Raw genomic sequence first — 17,170 nt, 5'->3', positions numbered from 1 at the left:
AGCCCCTGGCTAGAAACAATGCCCTCTCTCTGTATCCAGCTGTAGGAAGTCCAATAGAAGGCTGAAGGTGCAGTACATATAGAAAGGGTAAAATTAGAGAAGAGTCAGTGTCACATCTGCAGTTTTCCAGGTGCAGAAGTAAAATGGTGGGAAGGGAATATCCACAGCTGCCTAGTGGGACTTGATGCAGTTATTTTAAGTACAACAATCTGATGAGATACATAAATTCTTTTTTGTTTGTTGGGGTTTTTTTTGTTTTGTTTTGTTTTGTTTTGTTTTGTTTTGTTTTGTTTTGGGTTTTTTGTGTGTGTGTGTCTTTTGTTTTGTTTTGTTTTGTTTTAATATTAGTAAGAACCCTGGCTTACCTGTGGTATCTTCCAGCAGGAGGCTGGAGTATGCCTGCCTTTCAAAGGACAGGGAGGTGTGAGTTGACCAGGGTCACAGGCTGTACATATGTGACAGCCACACTGTGGCTTCACAGTGTCCTTCTTCTTTCTCTGCAGAGCTGCAGACAACTGTGGCCATCACTGCCACGCAAAAGACGCTGCTCCAGCTGCTTTCTGATGCAGCTTTCCCCTGAGACCAAGCCACATACAAGCAGCAGAGATACTGTACCTGAGTCCATCTGGTTAAAAAGGTTTTTGTGCCTGAGCTCTTGGCGGTATGTCAGCCCCAGGAATAACTGGCTGTGCCTGCAAGTTCTTTTTGGATAAGGAACCTGCTTTGCTGTTGCTGCTGTTAACACAGAGGATCTGGGAGTGTCATTAAAAAAAAAAAAATAACAAGCTGATTTTGCATGCAAAAGCACAACAGAGAAGAGCAGACAAGGAAAGAAACTTTTAAAAAGACTTGATCACTGCCTTTGTAGATTTAGGTATTAAAGTCTCAGATTTCTAATTGAACATTAGAATTCACAGCATTTATAGCAAAGCTGACTGACCACTGGTGTCAGCTTGTTGTAAGCAAGCTAAGCACAGGACACTACCTACCTAGAGAAAACCACAAACTCCACCTCAAAATATTTCTTTCAGAGCACTCCCTTAGCAGACTAATACCCATTTAAACTTAATTACTTGGTTCTTCATCAAGAACAAAAACACAGCTTTACTGAGCAGGGCCAAAAAAAAAAAAAAAATTACTTTCTCTTGATGTTACTCCCAGGAAATATTGCTGTTTTCAGCTAGCTGTAGCTCTCAAGGGTGAAAAAGGCTCTGTCAGAAGAGGACATAGCAGCCTTCTATCTTCCTTTTGCACAGCTTACCACAAGGCAAATAAAAAAATAATTACTACTCATTCTGCTCTTACCATTTTTGTTATTATATGCTAACTACCGCAGCACACTGTTTTAAAACACTCCTAAACAGAGAGAGGTTTTAAGGACACCAGAGGCCCCAGGAATGCTACAGACAGAGCCCAGCAGGTCCCCTCTTGTAGGTGACACACAGGCTGGAGTCATGGCCATCGGCACTGGGAGACAGGCTGAGCTCCTCAGACCCACACCTCGAATTAGCGCTGCTGAGATGGTGATAAAGAAATAGCCAGACATCTTCACCAGCAAAAATCCCTGAAAGCTGTTTTTTTAATAATGTTCTGTGTGTTGCTAAAGGGCAAGTTCTGAGCCAAAAGTTAATGGTTTCCTACTTGATGCCCTTTGGACTTTGAGAGACAAGCATTTCAGAATCACTAGTTTCACTCATGAATATACTTTTCCAGCTCTCTCTGGCAAAATGCAACCCAGAAAGGCAAAATACTCAGCAGCAGCATGTGCCTTATTTTCAACAGCTTTGTCCCAGAGAAGCTGAAGCTCAGTTTACATCTCTCCCTCCTGAAATCCAACAACTGATGGAAAGAATGCAGGACAATATAAATGTGCCAGTGAAGCATCTGTAACTACTTAAAAACAACAGAACAAGCAGAAAGTCATTAGTAAGGCTACTGAAACCCACAAATTAAATTATATATTTCTCCCCTGAGGAAAATGGGAGGCTGAGCATCACAAACTATTCCAGAGGAAAATACCATCTGGGTGGAATTTTGAAAAATCACAGCAAGTGCATTAGCATGGACTGGGCGTTTGGCCAGAGGGAATTTACCAAAAACTGAAGGCCTTAGGGGGCTCAGTGGACAGGGACCTGGAGACTGAGCTCTGAAACAACACAAACCTAGATGAAACTCTTCACAGCAACCAGAGGACACGTGGTTTTGCTTGAATAGCACCAAAACATTTGTGTCCTTGATTAAAAGTAACCATATGAAGCACTTAAAAAATCCGGCACAGGAAACTGCATTTTATACCTTTCCTACATACACAGTGAACAGAAGGTAAATCAAGGCACCTGAATCAGGCCTGAGAAATAAACCCCTTTCCTTTTCCATGGAATTGCACACCTAAGGTTGGGCTCTTTGAATATCCTTCTAGATGCCCACCTCCAGAAACTCTCAAGGACCAAAAGCTCTGCTTCTTGCTCTGCTTTAGTCTCTGCATGGCTGAAATCCTGGGACTAGCAGACATCTCAGAAGAGGTAGGCAAGGATCCCTCCAAGCTGTACATCATCAGATTTTAGCTTCAAAAAGCCTTCCTGTAGCTGAGGACTCCTGATAGACTGGAATGCCTACCCCATTCTCAGAGCAGTGCGCGTGAACGCCTGCTGCCAGAAAGGGCAGGGCAAGGCCACCATTCCAGCATCAACGCTTGCAGGTAAGCTTTTTTATTTATGGAAACACCTGCATAAATCTGTTAGCCCCAGCACATTTATTGACACTCCTCAGGGGGTAACCAAGATCCCCACACAGTCCAATTAACATCAGATACAAATATAAAATCACAGCCTACTTTGAGAACTGATTTTTAAAGATGGATATTTATCATCTTTCTGCAGAGTAAATGGCTAGTTAAGTTTAATTCATATTTATTAAGGTCCGTGAAAGTTTCTGTATGAGAGACAAATACAATTATCTTTACTATGGGAATAAATGTATAATGAAATCCTGGCTTTCCCTTGTTAAAATAATATACTTCACAATAAGTATAGATTTTGGCAAAGCAATGTTCCCCTGCCACACAGCACATGTTTAATGAAGTTACTCCTCAGCTGTTACTGAACTGAGCCAAAGTGAGATAAGCTGAGTTCGTAAGCACTCCTAGTCCATTAAAATGGAAACCTGCACTGAAGAAAAACGCTTTACAGTTTCAATCTAAAAACTATGTTAGCTTATTGAAAAGACAATCATTCTATCTTCTCTCAAAGTAATTAGACCAGAAAGTAATCACAGAAGGGAATTAAGTATTTGTGGTCAGATTTCCCATCAGGATCACTCGGACCAGCTGTATTCATACCACCTCATATATTTCCCTTTGCCTTGTCACATCCTGGCCAGCAGCAGCTCTGGCACAGGTATACTGAAACAATGCCAATGGCACTTGAATGCCCTGCAATTAATATGCAAGGTTCTAATTTACATATTTTAGAAATTACACTCTAGGAACGTAATGAAAAGCCATTTTCTTAACAAAACAAACTATTTTCTCTGATCTGAACAAATTATCCTATTATTACACAGCCCACATGAACACAGATGGGAAGATTTTTTGGTTTCATAAAAATAACCCAGGACTTTTTTGCATGGAAAACCATGTCACTGGAATAGAATGAGCTGCAAAGTGGCACTTTAATAGTCAATAAAGACAGAAAAAAAGACACCGCTTACTACCTCATAGCTAGCAGGTTTTCAAATTACGGGATTCATCTGTCACACTCCACTTAGCATAACTGTATCGCTTCACCAACTAATGCCACCATCAGATAGTTATTTTAATAGTAAACAGGTAAATGAATAGTGTAAAGAGTAATAGAAGGGGGAGGAAAAAAATACCAGAGAATTAAGCTAAGACTTTTTTCTTTTTCTCTGACACTGTAGAGTGAAGATTCCCCTTTGGCTCACTTTACAAAAGAGAGAGAAAGAGACATATTTAACAAGGTAATTTAATACAGGAGAAATCTTCAAGCGTGTTCCAGGGGCATGTCTCTAGTGGTGCTGGCAAGGTGCTGCCTAAGGGTAAACAGAGCCTACCATATCCACTTAAGTAAAGCAAACGGTGGGCCAAACTTAAGAGTGGCTTGAGACACATCCCTAAAAAATTGAAGCCTTCATCTTTTCAGTCTTTGTTCTCCACAGCCGCTGGCTGGTGTGCCAGGTGGTTCTCAAGGTTCTTGAGCAGGCTGGCTGTGCCACTGTGCCCACAGTGCCTCCCGAGTGGGCAGAATGCACAAGTCTGTTCCACCACGGGGACTGGGGACCTGTGGAAATGCGGGCTGCCCTTCACCCCCAGCTCACATTTGTTACCACAGCTGAAGCTGTCAGGTGGTTTTAGTAGCCGCTGAGTTTTGCTCCAAGTTGTTTCCCTCAGTTCCTCCAGTTCCAGCACAAGCTTGGGCTCAAGAGGCAGCACAGAACATAACTGCATCCTGGAAGCTCAGGGTTGTAACGTTTTATGTTTTGTTTTTTAAGCTGCCTTCAATTGCTCCTTTGGGTCACTACTCCCAGACCATGCAGAGCAGGGGGACTGGGGGCAGTAAGGGGAACAAAGAAAGAAGAGCTTTTGCACACAGGGCATATTTTCTAATGCAAAGCCCCAGCACCCTCTGATAGGTGCCCACCCATAAAATCTACCCCCTTAGCTGCTGCCCACATATTGCCACATTTATTAACCACCTCACCCGTAAAGAACCCTGTGTCTTCTTCCAGTCTTTCCATTCCTTTTCATAAAATATAGTGTACCAATTGCACAAGAGATTATCTGAGTTTTGCAAAGATCTTTTGTTCATTATTTACCAGAAGACGATAGCGTACATTCAGGGAATATAAAAATGTTTTATTCACAATGTTCAGCTGACTGTTATTTTTCCTCTACCCCAGTAATAGCGTTAATACATTTGTACACATTCTTAGTGTAGCATGTCACATTCCACCTGCAGATATATCTTTTTGTCTTTGAAATATCTATGAACTGCATTAAATAATCACTGCAAGCCATCTTCTGTTGATAACTTTATCATTTTACTGCCCTGAATTATTCATACAAATCCAACACCATATCGCTATATTATTGCAGGAAAGCAATTAAGGTGGAATGTGCAGTTTCAAGAAAATGGAAATCCCTCTATTCTGTTGCACAGAGCAGATTGTTTCTACCTTTTACTTAGGTCAGTGTCAGAAAACATAGTGAGTTTGCAGAGCTATTTGGGTGTACGTGTGTGTGGAGGGGATGGTTGTTCAGTAGTGTTACCAGTCGCATGGAGGAAGAAAGAGAGGTTTCTTAGCCCCAGTGCCTGGCTCCAACAGAGCACTTGTCATCAACACACATACAAAGAAGCTGAGTGCAATTTTTTCCCCCTGGCCACAGCTGGTGCAACAGAGGCGTGGCAGAGTCTGCCTCCGGTTATACACATGGCTCCTACCTGCTGCAAGGGACCTACAGTTCCCAAATGCACAAGCTGGTCTGCCACACAACCACACCAGCAAACAAAAGCCCAACCTCATCCCAGCAGCTGGAAGTGGCTGGTTTTAAAAATGCAGCAGCTGGTTTCAGGTGCTTTAAGACCTGTGTATTGCTTTCATGTACCTGTGAAAGCTGCTGATCCCTTAATGCCAGCCTGAAATTAAAGTCTGCACTGTGACTTACTCCACGGAAGAATCTGAGTCCATCTGAGCACCAGTCCTCTATCTGTTTGAGACCTGACTTCCTTCACAGGACACTCCTTATATGAGATAAGACTATCCAGTAATTGTTGGGGTTTTTTTTTGGTTTTTTTTTTTCCTTTTAACAACTCCCAGAACAGTGAATAAAGCCCTCTCCAATCTAAAATACATATCAAATTCATGGATGTAGCTGATTTAATGAAACCAGCTGGGAAATTTGTATAGACCATCGGTACAGTTTTTGTGTTTAGACCAGATTTAATGCAAACATACCGCAACAGAAAACAGGAGCTGTCCCCACACAATCTCCCACAGCTGTCATTATGTCCTGGAACAGCTAGCCTGTGAAAAAAAATTTATCCTGGATGGTACTGACAGAAAAGGGAAACATACCACAGTAAGATATCTCCCAGTAAGATATCAAATATATATATATTTGAAAAGAAAAGAAAAGAAGAAAAGAAAAGAAAAGAAAAGAAAAGAAAAGAAAAGAGAAAAAAGAAAAAGAACAGAGTTCAAACTCTGAGGGGAAAACAAAACAAACAAAAAGAAGTCCTTCTCCTTTGAACAGCTGAACTGGTTAAAAAAAGGATAAAGGATAAAGGAATTCTTCTTGCTTTGCTGCTATCCCTCACATCAGCAACTGTGCCTTCTCAAAAGGGACCACAACACAAACTGGGACTGCATAGTCAAGTAAAAATACTAAAACATGCAGCTATTACATATGGAAAGTGAAGTGAAGCCTTTTCCCTCTGCCCAGTGCTGTGCAGCACAGAGATGAAACTACAGCCCAACATGAGCAGCAAAATGGTGAGGTAAATCCTGTCCACTTGGCAGTGGAACATATTAGGCAGAGAGGAACCATCCCCGTAAGCAACAATTAGGAAAGAAAAATAAACCCCGCTGCCTTTAGGTAGCTCTGTCCTTCTGCTAACGTGTCCTTTCTTATCAACTGGAAACAGCCCTCATGGATGTAGAGTGCAGAAAAATCACCTCTAGGTTTGCAAGAAACCACTTTAGGTTTGATGGAAAGGAAAAAAAGCCCTCTGTCAAGTCACTTTGTCATTTGCACAATGAGACAATGGTCGAATAGGCACTATTTGCTTATTCACACTCAGCAACCCAGAGCATAAAACAAACCAGGGAGCTGGCAGGTTAGCTGAACATAACATGCTGCGTAATTTATTATACACATCTCCCTAATGAGCTGTGAAATAAATTCAGATGCGGCTATTTTAGCAAATTCAGAATAATCTCTGTCTCTCAAATATCTGAGCTACTGATTCACAGTTCGCTGAGAAACGGAAATGTCACTTCCTTAGTCTGTTGCTACTGGTTTTACTGTAATGGGAGCGGCAACAATTCTGTGTCTCTTCTTTACATCACGGGGGTACCTGAATGCTCCAGGCAAGCTCAAGTTTTTCTCCTACCTGGGACTGCACAGTCCCTTACACCACCCTCACTGCAGGGAGGACACTTTCTAAGAATTTTGAGACAGTTCAGAAACCATCTTAATCTGAGAATTTTGGCAAGGACTATCCTGGCTGCCCTTCCACGTAGCTATCATCACTTTTCTCCATTTAGCCATAAAACTAGTTCCCTATTAAGCATACCTTAGTATGATATTTGGGGTTAGAGTTGTTGGTTTGGGTTATGGGTTTTTCTTTTTCAAAAGAGAGAGGCGCAGATACACATTAACGGTAATAAAAAACATCGTGGGTTTGTGCGTATGACCCTCAAACATACACGATGGCATGCAAAAGTTAAGATGCACATTATTTGAGCCCAAGGCTGCAAGAAGCTATAAATTTTCCACACTATAAATTTCTCAACCTTCAAGACATTTGTATTCTGTCACACCCAGTTTTAAGTCTCAGGCAAAGGTGATTTTCAGACTATTATATTTCATTAGCAAGAAGCTTTCTGGATACTCATTTACAATTTTCCCTTCCTTAATTAAGTCCAACTACTTCTGGTTACACCTTTGTGTGCTTCATTAAATCATTTAATTTCCTCCTTGGTATTTAATAGCCTTCGGTTATTTGCAGACCGCTGGGCCCCGTTCTCACCCTTTAGGTTGGCTAGTGGCCAAAACTAAACTAGCCAGCTCAGATCCTCAGCTGGCATAAATCACTTCAGGACTTTTAATCTTTCTCTTACTGTACAACTTGTTCATTCCAAGTCAACGATCGGCTCATCAATTTTTTCTCTTTCAGCTCTGACCTCTCCCTGCTGATAACACAGTGCCCAGACTCAGCACAACATTCAAGAAATGAGTGCACCAGGGTTCTTGTGTAAAGGCAGCCCTGATTGCCACTGGCTTTTCGAAGCAGGTTGCAAGCCAATGTCTAATTCTGGTCTGCTGTCCAGATAGTAGACTCTGTCTCCTTCAGTATTTTCTTTCCATACTGTGCGCGTGTGGATGGTTCTGATAAAAATCATTGGGAAAAATACAATTTAATGAAACTCATCTCTCTTCCACGTGTAATTTTGTAGGTTTCCCCCGCTCCAATGCTTTTGTCCGTCATTTTGAGTGACGGAGTTTCAGGTCTGTTTATCTCACTCAGTAAAACGTAAGCCCCAAACAAATCTCTTTGGAGAGTGCACCATTTTTAAGTGTTTGGGATTAGCTACCTCTGAAATGCAATGGCATAACCTATGCAAATCTGCTTACCAGGAGAGATGTAGGGGACACCTGTGATGCTTACAGATGTCTACAGTGCAGAAGTGAATGAACAAGGCTAAAGTCCTCTAATCTGAATTATTATCTAGTAGGGCTAGATCTGCTGTGCAAGCTGAAAACTAGTCCTTGGCTCTGCTGTTTGCAGCACGTGTTATTCAAAGAATTGCAGGCCTGCCTGGGAGTAATTTTGCTGCTTGCTACTGAAGGAACTATGCCTGCTGCATAGTGCTGTCATGAGGTGAAGAACTTATCTCTCTAATTGGATGTATTGTCCTCAGTAATTTCCCAGTGACTTCAGTTGAATAGCTGACAGAAGGAAATAGCTTCAGGCTTCTGTGTCTCTTGAGGACTTAGCTTCCCTCACAGCCCAGGGCAGATGTTGCTGTTTCTGCTGCTCCAGGGACTGTCCTTCCCAGTTCTGCTTCTAAGCATTAATGCAGTCGCTCAGTCCAGCGTGTTCAGAGGTCATTTTGTGCCACGCAGCTCCTCAGAAACCACGCCACTAACAGGCTGCGGATGTGAAGCATGACAAATGGGCGTGCTATCAACAGCAGTGGCTCCTCACAACACAGAAGGCAGTGCTGATAAAAGACATGAAAGGCATTGAACACCCGGCTTTTCAATTGCCTAAGCAGAGTGATTATTTTCCTCGAGAAAGAAAACAATCATGACTGTATTGCAAAATAGTGTGAGCTGAACACAAATGCCAGGAAATAGTTTTCGACAGAACTGACACAGCTGAACTAGTGTTTAGCAAACAGGTCAGTAGCTGGGGCTGTCCCAGAGGGCCGCAAATGTCAACACGGCCAAGTAATTTCTGTGTGAGATGAAGGGAACTACATCCTACCCATTCTCTCAGAATACCAGCATAAGGGACAGTGGCGTGACTGCCAGCTTCTGGAAAGGTGACTCTAGTTGCTTCTTGCCCTTCCACACTAAAATGGAACACCCTTTGCATCCCATAAGGTGTATACAGCTATCCCACAGAGCAACAAAAGGATGGTGAGCTGAGAATTACCTGAGTGCAAGTTAACAAAGTGAAAACTGTCTTCTAAGACACGCTGGAAATAACACTAGCTAAAGAAACAGCCCTCCATGCTCACCAAAGAGCAGTTAGGGAATCAGATTTGCTAATTAGACAATTCCTTGCTACGTCTTACTAAATAACCAAAATTAATCATGACTGCTTTAGAAAATCCTGTTCTTTACCTTCAGATACATCAGGCTGAACAGTCTCAACTTCTCAAAGCAGACTGATTAACACATTAGAAACTGCAGACTATGAGAAAGCTGTTTCCAACTCATTCATTCTCGACAACACATTATTTAAAGCTGCTCTGGGGTCACTCTAAGCTGCACCATACATACGGGATTTTAACATTGGCAGTACCAGAGCAGGAAACCAGCAGGCCCCGACAGATATGCTCTTCCTTCCATATGGGCTGCATATTTTTTCTTTCATTATTAGGTGTTAGCAATGTTGTAATGGGTGCTAATATTTGTCTCATCAATGATCTCACAGGTCGATTCTGCTCTCAGCCACTTTGGCCCTGATCCATGCCAAATGTGAGTACAGCCACAGTGATCCAGAAATTAAGGCTGTTATTAACTCTTGACAGGGACATCTCCCATTCTCACATAAACACCATTTTCCTCCAGCTGTTACACAATCCTAGAGCTTTGGGATGCCTTTCTAATCCAAGGAAAATCCACACAGAAGTTGTCATTTTAATTCAGACCCTTAGAGTAGCATAAAATAAGCTGTATGTAGCAGAGTCCAGCCAAATTTCAGTATACATGAAAGATTAATGACATAAGAAGATAAGAGAGAAGTCAATACAGGAAAAAGCTGAAAGCTGAGTAGTTTACCCAGCAAGTTATAGGAAGAAAAAGTGGCAAGTAAGGCTGTAAAGACAAAACTAGACCTGAGTCGAGAGTCAAGCTCTCATCAGAAGTTCTGACAAGCTAGTGCACTACAAATTGTCATGGACTTTAAAAGCTGCAGTTTGAAACGAGACCATTTTTAAACTAATGAAATACAGGGAAAACTAACTCTATTTTCTGTTAGAGAAATCTTTCTTCCTAGGAGGGGTTCCTTCCTTTGTTTACCATCACTTAAACTGTTTTAATTCTGCTGCTGACAAAAACAAGTCCCATTATGGCATGGACTACTTTTCTCTGAACTTATCCTGTTCTGTAAATCAGATCTGCAGAGATATAAAGCACAAATCTTGTAAGTTTTGAGATTTTCAAGACTTCCTGGAAAAATTCACCTCTTGGACTCACCTCTTGGGCTAACCTCTTGGTTATGCAAAACCACACTGAAGCCAAATACTAGTGCTGACTTCTTCCCAGTGTTAGTCTAAGTGTTAGGGTAGTGACAAGCTGTTTGCCTTCAATTTTAGAGCAGTTTTACCTCAAGACCCTATCTAATTTGGATGCAGCCACTTCAAAAAGAAGAAATGCGAGAGGGCATTATCAAATGTCTCCTGCAATGCCTGCTTTAATTAAGCTGTGTTGAATCAACTGCACTTTGAGCTTCCTATGCCTTTGTTTGCTGGGTATGAATCATCTTCATCATTTCCGATTTCATTCTTTTGCTGATGGAAAAGATAGCGGGAAAGGATTCCTCAGGATTGATTAACTAAGCTCCCACCCCATTGCCCTTGGCAAGTTTAAAGAGAACTGGAGGTTATAATCATCTTTATCACTGCACGATGCAGAGCCATGCACATTTCCATCTTTCACTTTACCATGACTTTGCACTTAAAAGAGCACTTAGCTGTGCTAAAGCAACCATCTCTTCTCTCTCCAGCCAACAGGTCTCCAAGACAGTTCTGGACAGATCTGGACCACACTATGCTGTGGAGCCCCCTTTGGTGAGCATGGCTTTGCAGAAGTGCTTATTGTGGTGTAGAGTACGTGACGTTAATTACATGGGGGTTGAAATTGGCGCTTTGTCCCATACTACCAAAGTGTGACTTTGGGCTGTTCACGTTGGATTATAGGGAGAGAAGAATAATCCCGTAGCCATAATGGTGCTTATTTTTTGTCAGCAGCAGAATTAAAACGATTTAGGTGATGGCAAACAAAGGAAAAATTCCCCCCCTCCCCCTGCCCCCCCAGGAAGGAAGATTTCTCTTACAGAAAATGTATTTCACTCTGTTCTTTTGTTGAGCTTGCTTTAGTGATACTAAAGAAATGGTCTGATGGATCTGATAGAGCATTGATTCCATCTCCTGGTTGCCAACTGGAAGTCTGAACTGGAATAAGATTTTATTGCCACAGTAAAGCTTTGTAAGTCTCCTTCTTCCAAGCAGTAAAGCAAAACAGAAAGGAATTACAAAGAATAAACACATGAACTGTGGGTTTTTTCCCATAGTTTAAAGGTGAAGTTGTACAAATATCAGAAACTAATTAAGCTGACTGTGTGATATTTAGTTATCTTAGATCCTGGGAGAAAAAAAATTGATTTCTGTTGCACTGAATCAAATTACATTTTCATACTGATTGACACAAGCTGACTTTGCTTCTACTTGTCTTACAAAATTACCCATTATCTGACTTTAGTTCTTGAAACTGGGCTGCTGACCTTCTGCAGTGATGCTATTTTAGCACTGTATTGATGAACAAACACTTTGTCTATGGGTAGCATTGGTCTGAAAGGTCTTATATACATCTTACCATGCTTGTTCAACTAAGTGTAGGTTTGAAAAGGACATTATTTTTCCTAAGTGAAACAGTATTTTTAACCTGTGCAAGTAAGCTGTGCAGCTACTAGCTTCCACATGCAGAACCTTTTGTGTGAAAGTGTGAATGCAAGTAACAAAAGCTTTTTTCCTCCCTGAACTACAGTCAGTTTTTAAAACAAAGTCAGTGGCTGGAAACCAAGCATTGTCACATGTTTGAGCTGCATGGCCCTTGCATCTGCCCCAGCTGATACCAAACGCCCATCTTCAGGAAGATGAGCCTTAATCCCCTAGCTGGTCTCACATCTGGTGCAGGGAGGATGCTGAGCTGCATGATGGCCCTTGATCAGCAGTGGGGCATGTGTACAGTGTCTGGGGGGACAATACCTGCTTTAGCCCACTGCCTGCCCTGCTCTTTCCATGACCTCTTCCACTGCAGGCCGGTTCAAGCATGGATTACACTGCTGTACAAATGTAGGTACAAAATGCTTCAAATTTTGACTGCTCATCTGACAAAACCCCCAGATTCAAGGATGTGACATCTACTGCTTGGCAGTGGTGCCACAGTGCACATATTTGATCTCTCATTGACAGGGCAGCTGGTGTTCTCATCCACTGTACACCGACTGCACCAGCAGTCCGTATCGCTCCTACACCACAAAGGGAGAGGGTGCTTGTACCTGTGGATTAACAGGGAAGGGTGAGGAAGATGTGGTACAGTGCCCTTAAGTGAACCGAGAAGATGGTCCCAAATAAGTAGAAAAAGCACTAAAATGTTTTTGGATTATACTAAACCTGCTTTCCTACTGTGAGAGAATTTATTATTTGCTTGGGGAGGGGGCATTGGGGAGGGATATAGGAAGGTTAATCTGGAAATGTTGCATTGCTATTTTGATGCAGTTGGTAATTGATGAACTTCCTTTGGTCTTGTAAAACAATTTTGAGAATCCCCTTGATTCCTATGGAAAGCAGGCACACCTGGAACTGTCCAAGGACTCCAGTTCAAATAATTTTTTGAACGCCTGACTCCTTCCACTCATTCATGCTTCTCATGGATTCCTGATGATATCTGTAATGGAAATTGCATGTGACATGTCTTTCACACTCATGGGCTTATCAAGGTAAAGCTGACAAGTTCTCTGTTCTCAGCCTCTGACTCTACATGACAACCTGTAGTAAGCCTTGGCAACTTCCAGACAGATGACTGCTTCTGTTTTGCACAAGTCCAGAGACGTTTTGTTGCAGCGATAAAGTGCGTGTCACTGAGTGCTGAGGTTAAGTGCTGCTCAAAATACAGCAAAAGCAATGGGGAACTGGCACAAGAAATGATGAAAGGGAGAAAAGGAACTTCAGGCTAGACCCAAGGACTGTGAAGAACTTGGTCACTTTACTGGGGGAACAGTTCAAATTGAAGTCAGCGGACAAGCTTTGGATGATAGACAAAGATGAATTCACATAGATTTCTTGGAATATGGCCATGTGCTCTGTCTTCCTGCTTTCCAAAGTTTTAGATGGTTTTTCTAAGCACTGTAAATAATTTGGACACAGAAATCTGTGCTCAGAATCTCTGAGACAGCAGTATGTAAAGGTTGTCTAAAAACCTTTCTATGTATTTGGGTCATTGTTTCTAAGCACTGTAAAAAGAGGTTAAAAGGCTTTATCAATTTGCAGGTGGTTCTCTTTCATAAAAACCTGTCCTTCCTATCTCATCTTTAGCTCAAATAATGTTCACTAAGGTAAAGTTCCCCTTCCTTTAGGAAGGCTGAAGTAGATGCTCTCTTAGATATTATTTGAAGAAAATCTGGATTCACTGAGTATTATAACAGACTTCTTACTAATTTGCTTCATTCTTTCATTTTGGGTAATTTACATCAAAGGAGTGCAAAGATATTTTCTTTGTTACCAAAAACTACTCCAACACCTCCTCACACAGGAATGTACAGAGACAAAAAGTCCTAATCTGTAAAACTAAAGTTTGTAGGACCCACTAGCAAATGTGAGATGTTTGCAGATGGTGTTGATAAAAAGTAAAAGTGCCAGGATAAGCAGAAAGGATAGCAATAAATGAGGTAGAAAGGACATTCTAACAATACCAAAATAGCCCTCAAAGATCAAGAGGCTGCAGCTGAGACAAATGAATAATGGTGGAAGCACAAGCTGCTGATGCAAAACCAGAAGAGAAATGATGGCTACAGAGGTGGCAGTGGCCTTCCCCTAAATTCACTAGCTTACATGGCCTCTGTTAGGACAGATTCAGCCTGCAATCCGTTGTTTTTATTCTCATGCCAGCAGTAGCTCTAGGGCAGAGGTGGACACTGGCTTTTCAGATGGGGCACAGGGACAGGGGTCACAGAGCAAAGCCAGCAGTGTTTCTCCTGCCCTACACCACCCTGCAACCCACCAGGTGCTTGCTCTTATTCTGCTCAGCCGGTTTCAGAAGTAGTACTCAAGGACTAAATTTCCACTTAATTTAATTGAGAAAGGCTGTAGGGCTTTACTGCTATCATTGTTTAGCAGTTATTTTTCCTGAAGCTGCAATTATCACTGCCAATGCAATTCAGTGGGTAATGGAGGAAGTCAGGACAGTATACGCTTCACAACCTCTCAGGTGCTACCTACCCATGACACTTATTTATGAGGCTCCCACTCTGCTCTCTGTTTTTTTCAGGAAAAATAAAAAGCATGAGCTCTCCTTAGTTTAAAGCTCATTTTTACCCGTGCATTTGAAGGAGTAGGGAAGAAGTGCTGGGGGAGGAGGGGAAGACATTCACGAAGTTAAACAAGGATAATTAAAGAGCAAAGGCAAGAATTCTGCCCTTGCTAATTTAGCCCTTGAGGAGCTGATGAAGTGTCAAAGTAACAGACAGTTAAAGTCATGGCCAGGAAAGACTTTTAGCAACTGCATTGTGGAGCAGATAAAGTTTTTGTAGGAAATGATGGTGGGATTTAGGCTTTGGTAAATACAAGGGTCACTTGGCACTCAGTAATTGGTACTGAGGTGCTTCCAGTTTTCCCCCTGAGGTTCTCCTTCAGAACCTGGATCCCAGCCCTTGAACAGAAGGTGCTCCTATCAGAGTCAGCCACTCTTTACATATTTCACCACAGTCCCTGTAATTTTTTAACTTCAGACCCTGGTCATTTACATTTTTCCATTAAGATTCTGTCCATAAATAGCTGCTAAATGTTTCAATGCTTTCTTCATGAAGTCATAAAATCCAACAGACCAGCAAGTTGTTTCTACCTGTGGTCTGTAACCATCTGCAGCATTCACTGATGTATGTATAATCATCCAGAGAGAAGTGGCATATGTGACAACATTTAATACTCATTACTAAACTCAAATAGACCCCTGGAGAATGTTACTTTGATGTGAAGTTGAATAATAATTTTAATACTCAAAAGACATAAACTATTTTCTGCCTACAGTTTAGCCAAACAGAAGGTGTCATTGTTTAGTTTCAGTAGCAATTCATTTGGATTTGGGACAAAAGAAAAGGACAAAAGAAAACCCTGAACCACCCATGAACACATGTAATGAACAAATGTGCTACAAGCCTTCTAGAAGGAAGAATGAAATATTGGGCAATGAAAACTTGTCCCCCTTGCAAGAAAAGGCTCAGTAGGACAAAGGCAAGATTCTTATCAAACTTATTGAAATAATAAAAAAAAATAATGAATTATCCAGGCAAACTTCTGGGATTAAAATTGCAAAATACAGGGCTTTCTTGATGTAATTATTTTGTATGCCCTGCTTATTCCTACTCAATACTACAGTGTTAGATTTCTTTAATCAATTAAACAGGTACATTCATGATGCAGAACAAATTAAGTGGAACAACTTTGGACAGGACTTGCATGTGGATTTCTCGTGCCTTCAGCCTGCAGTGTGCTATGCAAGTGTGCCATCAAGTGGTACAGAGAGAAGAGAACTCGGCAAAGAACTCATCCTCCACCTTAAGGACAGGAGGCCGAGTGTCCCCTGAAATGCCGCCTTTTCAGCCGTAAATAACCAGGGACAAGTAGTCAAGAGCTGTATGCCTGGGGTTGCTGGGCGCGTGGCTGCAAGGGCAAATGTCTACGAATTCAAAAGCCTCTGAGGCTCTTGTAACAGGCTGGCGTAAAAGGCTGACATTTTTTAAGTCTGCCAAAGGCCCTAATTACCACCCAGTGAGGTGTGTGTCCCACATCACAGAACGAAGCAGCCCTTGAGTGACCCTTCTGAAGTGCTGCTGAGCAGCATGGCTCGTTCAGACAGAGGATGCTGATTTCAATGCAGCTCAGTTGAGCCCAGATGGGAAGCTGTCACTGCCATCTGGGACCTGCTGGTGGTGCCTGGGTGGGGAAAGACCTGTGCACCCATGTGGTGACACCAGGAGATTCTCCATCCTCATCCTTGCGCTGCTTTCAGCCATGCTGGAGCTGATGTGTTTGGCTCAGTTTGTCTGATTGGCGTCAAGGATCAGGGATTAATTCAGGTACATAAAGAAACAGTATTGGTGATTTCTGAGCATTCCGCACCCCTTCCATCACCAAACTTCAGCATCTCAAACCTAAATGCCATATAACTGAAAAAAAAAGTTTTACTACTTTGTTTTGGAGGGTTTGTTTTGTAATTTGAGCACATACAAGAAAATAGCGTACTTCAAGAGCTGCTAAGGCACCTGTAACTCAGTAAAATCACTAGAAATTAACTGCCCCTAAATACCTTTACAAATATGGTATTAGGTGATTTGTCTCTGAGCATGCAAGTACATTGTACAAACACACTGTTTTCTTGGTGGGTGGTGTGGTTTTCTAAGTGTGGTGCGTGGTGAAACCAAGGTCATCTTAAAGCATTAAATCTTAAATCTGGTCTTTTTCAGACTAGCCTGGCTTTTCTTTTACCTCATATATATCTCACTCGTGAATTACCATTGCAGCTTCCATTCTGGTGGAACTGAGCATCAAAAAGTACCCTGTGCAGGGTTTTTTCTCCCACTACCACCTGATGCCAATCACATCTCAACATCGCCTGCTTCCTTTGGTGAAACAATGCGTGTTACAGTGCAACTCTGTAAGAGAGTGTGTGATTAGTGGTGAAGCAGACATCTGAAATAAC

This window comes from Hirundo rustica, chromosome 5 (assembly GCF_015227805.2).
Source record: "Hirundo rustica isolate bHirRus1 chromosome 5, bHirRus1.pri.v3, whole genome shotgun sequence".
NCBI classification, from domain to species: Eukaryota; Metazoa; Chordata; class Aves; order Passeriformes; family Hirundinidae; genus Hirundo; species Hirundo rustica.
This window is presented reverse-complemented; position numbering follows the sequence as displayed.